Below are 11,203 nucleotides of genomic sequence, written 5' to 3'. Positions count from 1 at the left end.
ACCCTGCACAGAATCTTCACAGGGCGCTTTCAACTCTCCATAATGTTCACTTTGCAAAGACAGCATTTTGGTTTCTCTCTGCTACACCCTGTCCTGTAAAATCCTACCCACAAGTTAGAAAACCATGTCTGGTACCTCTCAGGTCAGCTGCAGAGATCAGTGGGGTGCTGCTGGAAAAACTGCAGTATTTCCAAAATCTCTCGCTGGGCCTTAGGGTATCTCCATATCAAGGTGTTTCCAAGGACTGGAGAGAAGTAGTCCATCTCCATATCAATAGGTAATTACAGCGGGGAGTGAGGGCATACCTACACCTGAGAGGTTGGGTGGGACCCTTTTTTCTGCAGCCAGGTCGGGAGAGACATAGAGAGCAGAAGTGGACTGCTTGTAAGAAATAAACGAGTTTCTCCCACTTTATTTCTCCCTTCGACTGATTTCAGTTTCAAAGATATTTTGCCTTATGATGTTTCCCCCCCAGAATTATAGGTGTGCTGGCTTACCTGCCCCAATTGGTGGGGTACACTGGCTTATCTGCCCCAATCACTGGGGTGCGCTGGCTTAACATCCACAGTCACCAACGGCTGGTCTCAAATCCCAGCTCTGCTCTTAACTGGCTGGGCATCCTTGGGTATGCTTTTTAACCTCTTTGAGCTCTGGTTTCCTCATGTGTGAAATGAGAACAATAAATACGACCATCTCCACACAAGGGTTGAGAAGATTGGATGAGACAATACACACATGGTTCCTGGCATAAAAGGGACATTTGATAAGCATTAGCTCCCCTTCTTTTCCGTGGATGCTGACTTAATGGTATCCACCTGGAGTGCGTTTTCCCCAAGTTCTGGGTGGGTTAACCTGGTCCTCTGCTCCTCTCCCCACAGGGAGACCCCTTTGCTTTTCCTCTCGCAGTGCCCCCAGGGTCCCTGCAATGCACCACTAGACCCCTCTCTCCTCCAGTGGGGAGCTCCATACCTCCATGGCACAAATCAGGTGGGACTGATGACAATTCGGCCTCTCAACCTTCTGCTGAGGAATTCTCCAGCAGGACGGAGAGCAGAGGTTGTAGGCTCAGACTCAGGCAGCAAGATGGTGTATTTACAGCTTGATCATGCTACTCCTCCAAACTGGCAATGTCTGCTGCCCCTTTGGCCCCAAAAGAGTTATTTTCTCTCACATCAACCAAAGCAGAATTGTGACAGAAAGGAACCAGACTGTTCCAAGCAGAGATTCCTCATATATGCAGACAACCCCCTCCAGGACCACAGGAAGCTCCAGCCACAACCCCACTCAAATGTCATGCCATGCTTCAAAATATTATTCTCCTTGATTTCAAAGTAGAATAAATGTTTCCTCTTCTCTGCTCATGTGCCAGCTGGTGCAAGGACTTCCTCACATTCACCAACACCCACACCATCTCAGATGGCCAGCCCCTGAGTGTGGCATGAGTGGTTAAAGGCTTGGACTCTGGTTAAAGCCAGGTCGCCTGAGTTAAAACCCTGCTCTGCCTCTCTCTAGCTGGGTGACTTTGGGCAAATCACTTAACCTCCCTGCCTATGAAGCAGAAATGGTAACAATACCTGCATCATAGGGTTATTGCCAGGATTAAGTGGTTAATATGGCAAAGCACTAGAACAGTGTCTGGTATCTAATAAAGCACTGTAAACATAGTAGCTTTACCACTGTAACAGTGCTTATCACCCAGAACTTGACATCCATAGGAAGGACCAGTGATGACAGCAGCGACTGCACCAGGCTTTCTGTGGCCCTCCCCACGGTTCCATGCGCTGTGGCAGCTATGGGTTCAGGTCCATCGCATTCCAGGCCAGCCATTCTGAAGACTCTGGAAAAATGATAGCCCCTCCCACCCACCTAATCCAAGGAATCTATCTTCAGTTAGCAGAGAGTTTAGGGGCAGAATCATTTCTGCCAAACCAGCTAGCTCTTATCCGCATCATGCCTCCACATCAAGACAGTAACAGTTCCTCTGTCAGTTCCATTGAACTTTCTAGATACTACTTTGGCATTTTCCCTGCACACCAGCAGTTGCCCACTACAGGCACTTCTGTTTGCTGTTTCCACCCTTACCCCTGTCTCACTTGAGGGTTTCAGCCCCAGGCGAGTTCACTCTGGATTCAGTGAGGCCAAAAAATGACAACAGAACATTGAGGATAAAAGGATTTTTTGGATAAAATGAGAGTTCCTGTGGCCAGGATTCTCACCTGGTCCTGGTTGACTAGCTCACTTGCACACCTGTGGGCATTACATGGCTGTTGACTCTATATAAAGAGCTCTGCCTAGTGCTCTGCGCATGACATGGTGGCAGGGCTGCAAGGCTGCAGGAGAGCAGAGCAGAGGCTGGAGTGGTGGCAGCGCAGAGGACAGAGGCCCAGAGGATGGCTGTGTGGGATGACCGTGCAGAGAGGCCCAGAGGACAGCTGTGTGGGATGGTTGTGCAGGCAGAGAGGCCCAGAGGATGGCTGTGTGGACAGAGGGGCCCAGAGGATGGCTGTGTGGACAGAGGGGCCCAGAGGCAGAGACCGACTTGCTGCATGCAGACTCACTCTGAGTGAATGGGATTATTTTCAACTGATCTGCCACCTGGAAATAAAGTTGGGTATAACGCCTTCACCCCAAGAACACTTTGTTGTCATTTTCTTTGGTCACACTGAATCCATAGCAAACTTGCCCGGGGCTGAAACCCATTGGCAAGACAGGTTTATACCCAGCTTTATTCTCGTATTGGCAGGTCAAGCACTAGAATGCCATCCACCTCAGGGCAGGTCGGCCTGCAGCAAGCCAGTCTCTGCCTCTGGACCTCTCCACCCACTCCCAGCCCCAGAGCACTGGGTGAAGCTGTTTATATATATAAACTATATAGTCGTAATAACTCATTGCCTACACGTGTGCAAGACTGTGCCTGTGGGCATTGCTGTGCACAGTGGGCAAGCACACCAGGCCAGGATCAGGTGAGAGTCCTGGCCCTGGAATTTCATTTTCCCTATCCACCCCCACTCCTTGTTTGTTGCCTGCCAACATGGTTGTGAAGACTACAAGCTCTGGGGTGAGGTTGCGGAGGTTCAAATGCTGATTGTGATGATCTCTGTGCCTCAGTCTCCTCCTATGTAAAATCCATATAAACAACAGTGCCTGCACCATAGAGTTGTTATAAAAAATAAGTGAAACATTACATAGAAACATTTCCTATAAAGTACAGTGCCTGGCACACAGGTGGATACTCAGCAAATTTGGCTCTACTATTGCCCTTCTCCCATCTTGGAGAGGTAGTGTCTCTGCTTGTGTGACATGGGAGCTGTTTGATTTCTGATGTCAATATGAGGAAGGATCATTACTCCACACACACACACACACACACGTGCATGCACACACACAACTGCCCAGGACAGCCTTTAGACAGTGTCTGCGTGGATGACTCCATGGAGAGCTGATGCTGACGGAGCGCTAAGGAGGCCCTGCACCCCTCCTGCTTCCACTCATAAGTGAGTATTTGGAGCTGGCGTTTCCGGCCTGTGGAGGGGGAGCCGGGCCCTTGCCGAATGGGCTCTCATGATAGGGTCTGTATCTCACATCCCGCTTGCAGGAGTCCACAGTGCACGCGGCTCAGATCAGCTGTTGTTTTCCAGTTTCTTCAGTGCCCACCTGCTGTCTAAGCTAATTTAATAGCCTCCACAGCTCTGGGGAGCCTGCTGTTTGGCTGTTCACAAGAGTGGGGCAGAAGCTCAGAGACAACTCAAGTGAGGCAAGTGAGCCATACAGCCATACATCCGGCATTAAATAAAAGAAGCACATAGATTACAAACCCTAGAGGTTCCTCCACTAACATCCGATTAGCAAACATGCTCCTGTAGGGAAAGGCTGCCTTACTGTGCCTTCCTATGAAGTGATCTATAACATTAGTGGGGGGATTCAAGACATTGCTGTCTGTGTGCTTCTGGCCTCACTTCTGTGCTCCTGCCTGGAAATTGAAGGGGGTGTGTGTGTGTGTGTGAGTGTGTGTGCACATGCTCTGTTGGGGGAGGACTGGTAATGGGGAGTACAAATAAAAGATGCTTAAGAAAATAGTGACTCCCTGTCCGAAGCCAATTAGCATCCTCCAGCACTAGAATCCGCTTCTGCCACCAGCGCATGAAGATATTTATTACATGAATATCTTTAGGGATCTACAACAGATTATGTGGAAGAAATTTTAAATGGTAGTCCAGCCTTGAAAAGTCTGCCCTACTAGTGACGTGAGAATTGTGTTCCTTCACTGGGGCAAACATGCATCAGGCATAGGCTGTGCTTTATATTTCCCTGTGACTTTTCTAGAATCCTTCAGACACACATATCAAGCTTGGTTTTCCTAGTGTGGTGTAGTGTGACCCGGTGGGTCCTCTCCTCTTCTTTCCTACTAGATGGACCTTAAAACCTTAAACCTGGCTCCTCTGCTCAGTCATTTCCTCCTCCCTGGGCCCCACGGAAGTGGCTCCTTCTCTCCCCCTTTGGGCCACTTATTTGACTCTTCTGTGACTGTCCCATCTCTCCAGGCGGACCATGAGTTCCCAGGAGGCAAAGGCTATGTCCCAAATCACTCTCGTGTCCCTCCCAACATCAGCACAGGACAGCACACTGAGCAGATGTTCAATGAACCCAGTGCAATGATCAGTTTCTGTCACTCTTGTCCTGATGCTTTCATTTCCAGAAAAGTCACTAACGATTCTCTCCATTAGTGACTTAAAAATTTATCTCTCTTGTCTCAACACAATACCCTCCTCTCCAAGATGCCTCAGTGACCTATGCACCTACCCAGTCATCACAGTCAGAATCTAGGCATCACCCATGAGGCCTCCTGATGGTTATGTGGTGTCAAGCCAAATTTATTCATTTTTCATTTACACTGCATGTCCATCACACAGTGTAGATCAAGAGAGGGTTGATATATATTTCATGTATCTCTTCTAATTAGAGCCCATGAGGCAGAATTAGCCACAGGAGCCCACCTAAACTGCAAGGAGGCTGGGAACGTAGGGATTTGGCAGTGTCCAAATCTGTCCAAAGACAGAATTTTAAGTGTCCCATTCCTTCCCATCCCCAAAGACATTGCTTGTTCCAAACCATCATTATCATTGCCTCCAGTGTCCACCCCAAGCCCAAGCTCCTCTACCTGCAGCAGACATAACAAGCTTTTTACAACAAAAATCTAATGATGTTGGCTCCCCATTTAAACATTTCAACAAGTCCTTTACCTTCAGGACACCTCTCTCAGTGTGACCCATATGACCATCTCATAACAGCTCTGCCTACCTGTCTAAGCCCATCTCCTCACACTGCACAAGGGTCAAGAGGAGGCTGAAAGACAACCCAGCCATGTGCCAAGCCTTGATCTCTGGTGATAAGCTGCATCTTCTTGGGGGAAAGGGTGCTGATGTCTCCCTGTGTATATTTTTCTCATTCAGACAAGTATACTATATGCTCACCAAGCTGCATTTGCCCAGAGAGGGGCACACTTTTCAATTCCACACAAAGACTTTGTGCTGGCTAGCAATACAAACACTAAATTCCCCAAACCCAGCACCCCATTTTTAGCTTTAGGCACTGACACATGCTACCTCTCTGCCAGCTATGACTACCCCAGCCCACCCACCCTGCTGCCCTGATACACTTCTGTAACTCTGCGGAGGAAAATCCTGGGGCAAAATACCTCTAAAACTGAAATCAGTCAAAGGGAGAAGTAAAGTTAAGAAATCCTTTTATTTCTTAGAAGCAGTCTTCCGCATCTCTCCCTTGACCCCACTGCAGCAGAAGAGAACTCTACCCAATCTCTCTGGTCCAGATAAACCCTGGCGTGCCCTAGTAATTTCCTATTGATATGTAGATGGACGAATTGTCTCCACCCCTTGGTTAAACACCTATTGATATGCAGATGTACTAAAGCCAGGAGAGAGATTCTGGAAATATTGTGATTTTACCCACACTTCTTAATCCTTGAGAACCCTTCTCAGATATGACCTTGGTTATTCCCAGTAAGAGGTAATCACTTCCTCCTGGTCTAAATTTGGACTGCTCCAAAAGCAAGCCCCGAGACAAGGACTGGGCATAGGTCATTTATTGGGAGAAGGATCCCGAGAAGCATAAACAAGGAATAGTAAAAGTGAGAGAGTAAAATATGGAAAGCCAGTAACATATGTAAGGAGTAGGTGATTATTACTGACAACTGGGACTCCTTCCCACTGGGGAGCCTCTGAAGAATATACTTACCAAGGGATATGGAAGCTGGAGATTTTTCCCCTGACCCCTATTTCTCATTGCTTAAGGGTATCTGAAGAGGTTAACTCTAGGCACATCTTGGCTCTCCTAAATGGGCTAAGCAAGCTCCATGTTACTGGGAAAAGCCCTGGTAGAGATGGGCATATGCGGTAGCTCTTGGCTCTGCCCTCTGGGCTCCTGCTCCAGCCCCAGAGTTGTCCTTTCTTGTCTGTCAGAAATGGCTCTAGTTCACAGCTGAGCAGCTTTCTCAGACTACTTCCAACCTACTTCCTACTTCTGGCTTCAAGACCTAGAGGCCTCTTTTCATTTTGAATGATCTCTGTTCATTTCAGTTCAAGTTAATACAATTCTTTAAAAATTCATTTGTTTCTTATGTATCAAATTATATTCTACTCTATTGGGCAAATGCCACATCTAGATATTTTTCTATAATAAGCCCTTTTCTACCTTGTAGCAGGCTGCTGTAGGACAATGCTCTCAAGAAGCTCTGTTGTCAAGCCAAAAACATCTAAGAGGCACATTATTAAGATTCTTTGAAATTCTAGTATCTACCTGAGGTCTATAGGACACACCCATAAGTACTTCTGAGTTCTTAACACCAGGTTTTACAGTCACACTCTCGGCTTTATTTTTACCCTATGACCATGTTTCACTGCCTTGAGTTTGTTCCTTTCCATGAGACCACTATTTACCTTGTGGTCCTTTTGCTGGCCCTTGCTTGAATCCTCTATATTTCTTCTAAATTCTGCTAAAAAAAACAACAACAGTTCCTTTAAAGCTCACCTCTTTCTATCTCTAAGAAACCATTTGCATGGCTCAATATTTCAATATATTCCAGTATTCTTCCTGGACCTTCTTAACCAAATCTATCAATTCATTAAGTGCCTTTTCTATCTTCAAATCACTGCAGGCAACAGTGTTAGCAAAATCATCACCACATGTAACTCTGGGAAGAGGAAATCCCTGGGCAAAATACCTCTAAAACTGAAATCGGTCTAAGAGAGAAAGTTTAAAATCTGTTTATTGCTTACAAACTGCAGTCCAGGCCCGTCTCTCTTTCCTGCTCCAGCAGAAGCAGATCAGTACACTACCCCTCACCTCTCAGGTTCACATAAGCCCTCTGTTGCCCAGGTAATTACCCATTGATATGGAGATGAACTTCTCTCCACCCCTGAGGAATGCCTATTGATTTGCAGATGAACTAAAGTCAGGAGAGATATTCAGGAAATATTACAATTTTACCCACACTACATACCATCAGTTGCCTTTTCTCCATCCTCCAATATCCACTTCCTGACTATCCTTCAAACCTTCCCTACTAGTCTCCTTGAGATCCTTCAAGCCTCTGCTAGTCCCAAAACCCATGTCATGTGAGTGACATGGAATAAGGGATTGAGTATATAGATTAAACTTTACACAGCTGTGGGAAAAACTAGTGAAGAACAAGTGCAGAAGGGGACATCTGGAAGATCACTACCAGGGACCACCATGAGAAGCTGAAGAAGTCCGTGAGGGCTGCTGGTTCCTTATCTGGGGCTGGGACTGGGGTTTGCTGTAGGATCAGCAGGGCCAGCAGGCAGAAAAGCTAAACATGAAGTGGGGAGAGACGGGGAAACTTGGGACCCATAAGCACGAACCCGAACCCACAGGACAAGTGAAACCCATTAGTGACTTCATCCCCTCTGTCTCAGAGATGTGATTCCCTCACCACAAAGGTGCATGTACACTACGTCAGAAGACTTAAGGACAAGATTGTCTGTGTACTAGAAGATCTGCATGCTCAGCTGCCACCCGGGCCAGCACAGTGAGTGACAGACCAGTGACAACCAGCGCCTGGTGTCCTGCTCCGACCTCCCCCACAGCTGCTGCTGCTTCAGTCCCGCCTTCTAAATCTCACCCAAACTTCCCTGAAAGTCAAACCTGACCCACAACCATGCCAGGAAGGAAATCAGGGAACCAGGGTTCTGGTTTAGCTAAGTCACCAGAGTATAAGACTATCACAAAGGCTCTTAGCTCCTCATTCCTGTCTTAAAGAAAGCATTTAATGAATGTCAAATATTTATTTGTATTGTTACCACCTAGCCCAAAGCTTAACACACAGCAGGTGCTGCAATGATGCTGAGACAGAAACTTTGTTTATATACCGCAGTGACCTCTACACCTTTTTCTCTAAAACATTTAACCTAATGTAAAGTATGTCTTTCTTTTTGTAAAGAGTTAAGAATGTTCTGCACCAACCAAATGTTTAATTTCCTTCCCTGTGGGACAATTTACTGCTTAGAACTAAAGCCATCTACATACTACTTACTCTGGAAAACAGAAGCATTAAAATTCATTCACACTTAGCAGTGAGAAAAAGATGATCTCACAGTGTTACCATTTTCAATGGGGCCTAAGTGAGAGGGCAGGATCCCTGCTTGAACACTTTCTGCTCATTAGCACTTCAGCTCCTCCACTCAGCTCGGAGCCCCGCCTCCCTGACCCACTCAGACAAGGGGACCTGAGTAATGAGGTGCTAGCGGGGAGAACATGCCGGCCCTGCCCGGGGCCTGGCCAGGACAAAGCAGGGCCACAGGGATGAGCCTGTCCCTGGCTGTTCTCAAATCGTTCCTCATTTGGGAAGCAGCATGATGAAAATTTATCATCATAATGAAGAGGAGGCTACAGCAATAAGCATAGGTAAGAGTGTAGGGAAATATGTAGCTGCAGCTGGCGCGGGCTCGGGGATAAACTCAGATTCTTGTTATGATAAGCCTTTTAGAAAAATCCTAGCATTGCTCTCTGCTTCTTAGGAATACTGACTATGTGACTATATTGGGAAGGAAAGAAGGAGAGAAAGAAGGGAGGAAGGGAGAGAGAGAGGGAGGGAGAGAGAGAGGGAGGGAGGAAAGAGGTCTTTCCCTAGAAGATAACAGGTAAAGAGATCTTTTTATGCTCTAGCCATAAAGAGGCCCCAGTCTCAAGTTATTTATTTAAACTGTTCCAAACTGTGATTTTGCCATAAGGCAGTTTGCGATTGCTCCTCCCCCAGCACTGATTCTCCAAGGTGTGAAGAATGCCTACAATATGCAAGTGCTTTCCTAGGCCCAGACCCAGGCTTGAGAGGAAAACAACACATGAGAAAACACTTGCTCTTTCCAAGGTGGCTCCCCCTAAAGACATAAGGGTTCAGTTAGTGAAGAAGAGGGAGAATGGAATTCTAGTAGGCAAATAGCAGTCTCCCCCACAACTTTGAGCAACACTTTCAGAAACACTCCCTGGTACCTTTCAGATGGGAGATGGCCCCCAGTATCTGAAGTGCGTCTAGGCCAGTTTCTGGTTCTCTTACACTGCACTCTATCCCTCCACATTTACTCTCCCTTTCTATTACACTCTTCCTCCCCTTCCCACTGACCTCTTCCTTTACTTCCAAAGTCTTCAGGCCTAATTTGGCCACTCAGCAATCAAATGAAACAGAAACATTATCATGACCTAATTTTGGACAAGGAGACCAAAGCCCAGAGAAGGTACATGACTTGCCCAGGGTCACCCCTCTAGTTTACATCAAAATCAAGATGAGAAAAACCAGGACTCTGGATTCTTTAAGACCTCTGTTCTTCCAACTCTTCTGAAGGGACCCTCCACCCACTACTGAGTTTACATGTGAAGGTACGTGGTGAAGGAAGGACAAACTTTCTGTTCCCCACAATTTAGCACTGAACTGTGACTTGAACATGCCTTGGACATTATATTCCTCCAATACAATAAATGCAGCATGTGTCTCTAGGGTTTTAAGTTGCACTACCAAAGAGTTATGATCCCCTAGATGGTCTACAAGAACATCCCAATCTTGAAGCTCTAGCAAAATTACCAGATATTTCTAAAAGGAACTTTTCTTTCCTGTTTTAACAATGTATCTACTGTGAATGGTCACTAATTGATTTATTCGTTGACTGTGCTGGCATCTACTATATCCAAGATTCAATATTTGGTAATACAAGAAGGAAAAAATGAATGGTGAGACATGGGCCTATCCTCAAGGAGTCTAAAGCATAGTTTGGAAGATGTCTAAATAGATAAACTAATTCTTAGACAAGGCACAATGGAATAAATGCTCTCAATGGCAGAGAAGGTTTCATATGAGGAGCAAATATTTCTGCAGTGAGTGATTACAAAAGTCTTCAGTGAAGAAATGGAATCTGAATGGAGTCTTAATTGATGGGAAAGATTCTGACAGAAAAAGATGTAGGAAAAAATCTTGCAAAGAGAGAGAATAGCATAATTGATGGCCAGAGTTTTTTTTTTTAATCAAAGGAAAAGTAAATCTTGTAATTGGGTAGTGATATTAGAGTACTAGGAAAACAACTGGAAAAACCATAATGTGGAAGCCTTGAATGCTGGAGTCTGAGGTCTGAAATTTTCCCCATAGACAACAGAAAGCCATTCAGAGTTCCTGAATAGGGTGATGAAACTATCAGAGCAGTGTAAAAGCCAAGACATAAAAACAGAGACCTATATGATTCCTACAAAAAATGTGGCCCTCTAAATTTCACCAAATATATGAGGAAATTGGGTGATGGTTTATTTTATGTGTCAACTTTACTGGATTAAGAGACACCCCCTGATAAACCATAATTTCCAAATGTGTCTGTGACAGTGTTTCAAAAAGAGATTCGCATTTGAATTGGTAGACTAAGTAAGAAGGATCGCCCTCACCATACGGACTGGCATCATCCAGTCCGTTGAGGGTCTGCACAGAATAAAACGGCAGAGGAAGGGCGAACCTGCTCTCTGCTTGAGCTGGGATGTCCATCTCTCCTTCCCTCAGACTTTAGTTCTCCTGTTCTTAGGCCTTTGGACTCAAACTCCCCACCCCGACCAGTTCTTAGACCATTAGACAGACTAGGACTTACACCATTGGCTTCCCTGTTTCTCAGGCCTTTGAGTTTGGGCTGAAACTACA

This window comes from Manis pentadactyla, chromosome 3 (assembly GCF_030020395.1).
Source record: "Manis pentadactyla isolate mManPen7 chromosome 3, mManPen7.hap1, whole genome shotgun sequence".
NCBI classification, from domain to species: Eukaryota; Metazoa; Chordata; class Mammalia; order Pholidota; family Manidae; genus Manis; species Manis pentadactyla.
Note: the sequence above shows the minus strand (reverse complement) of the source record.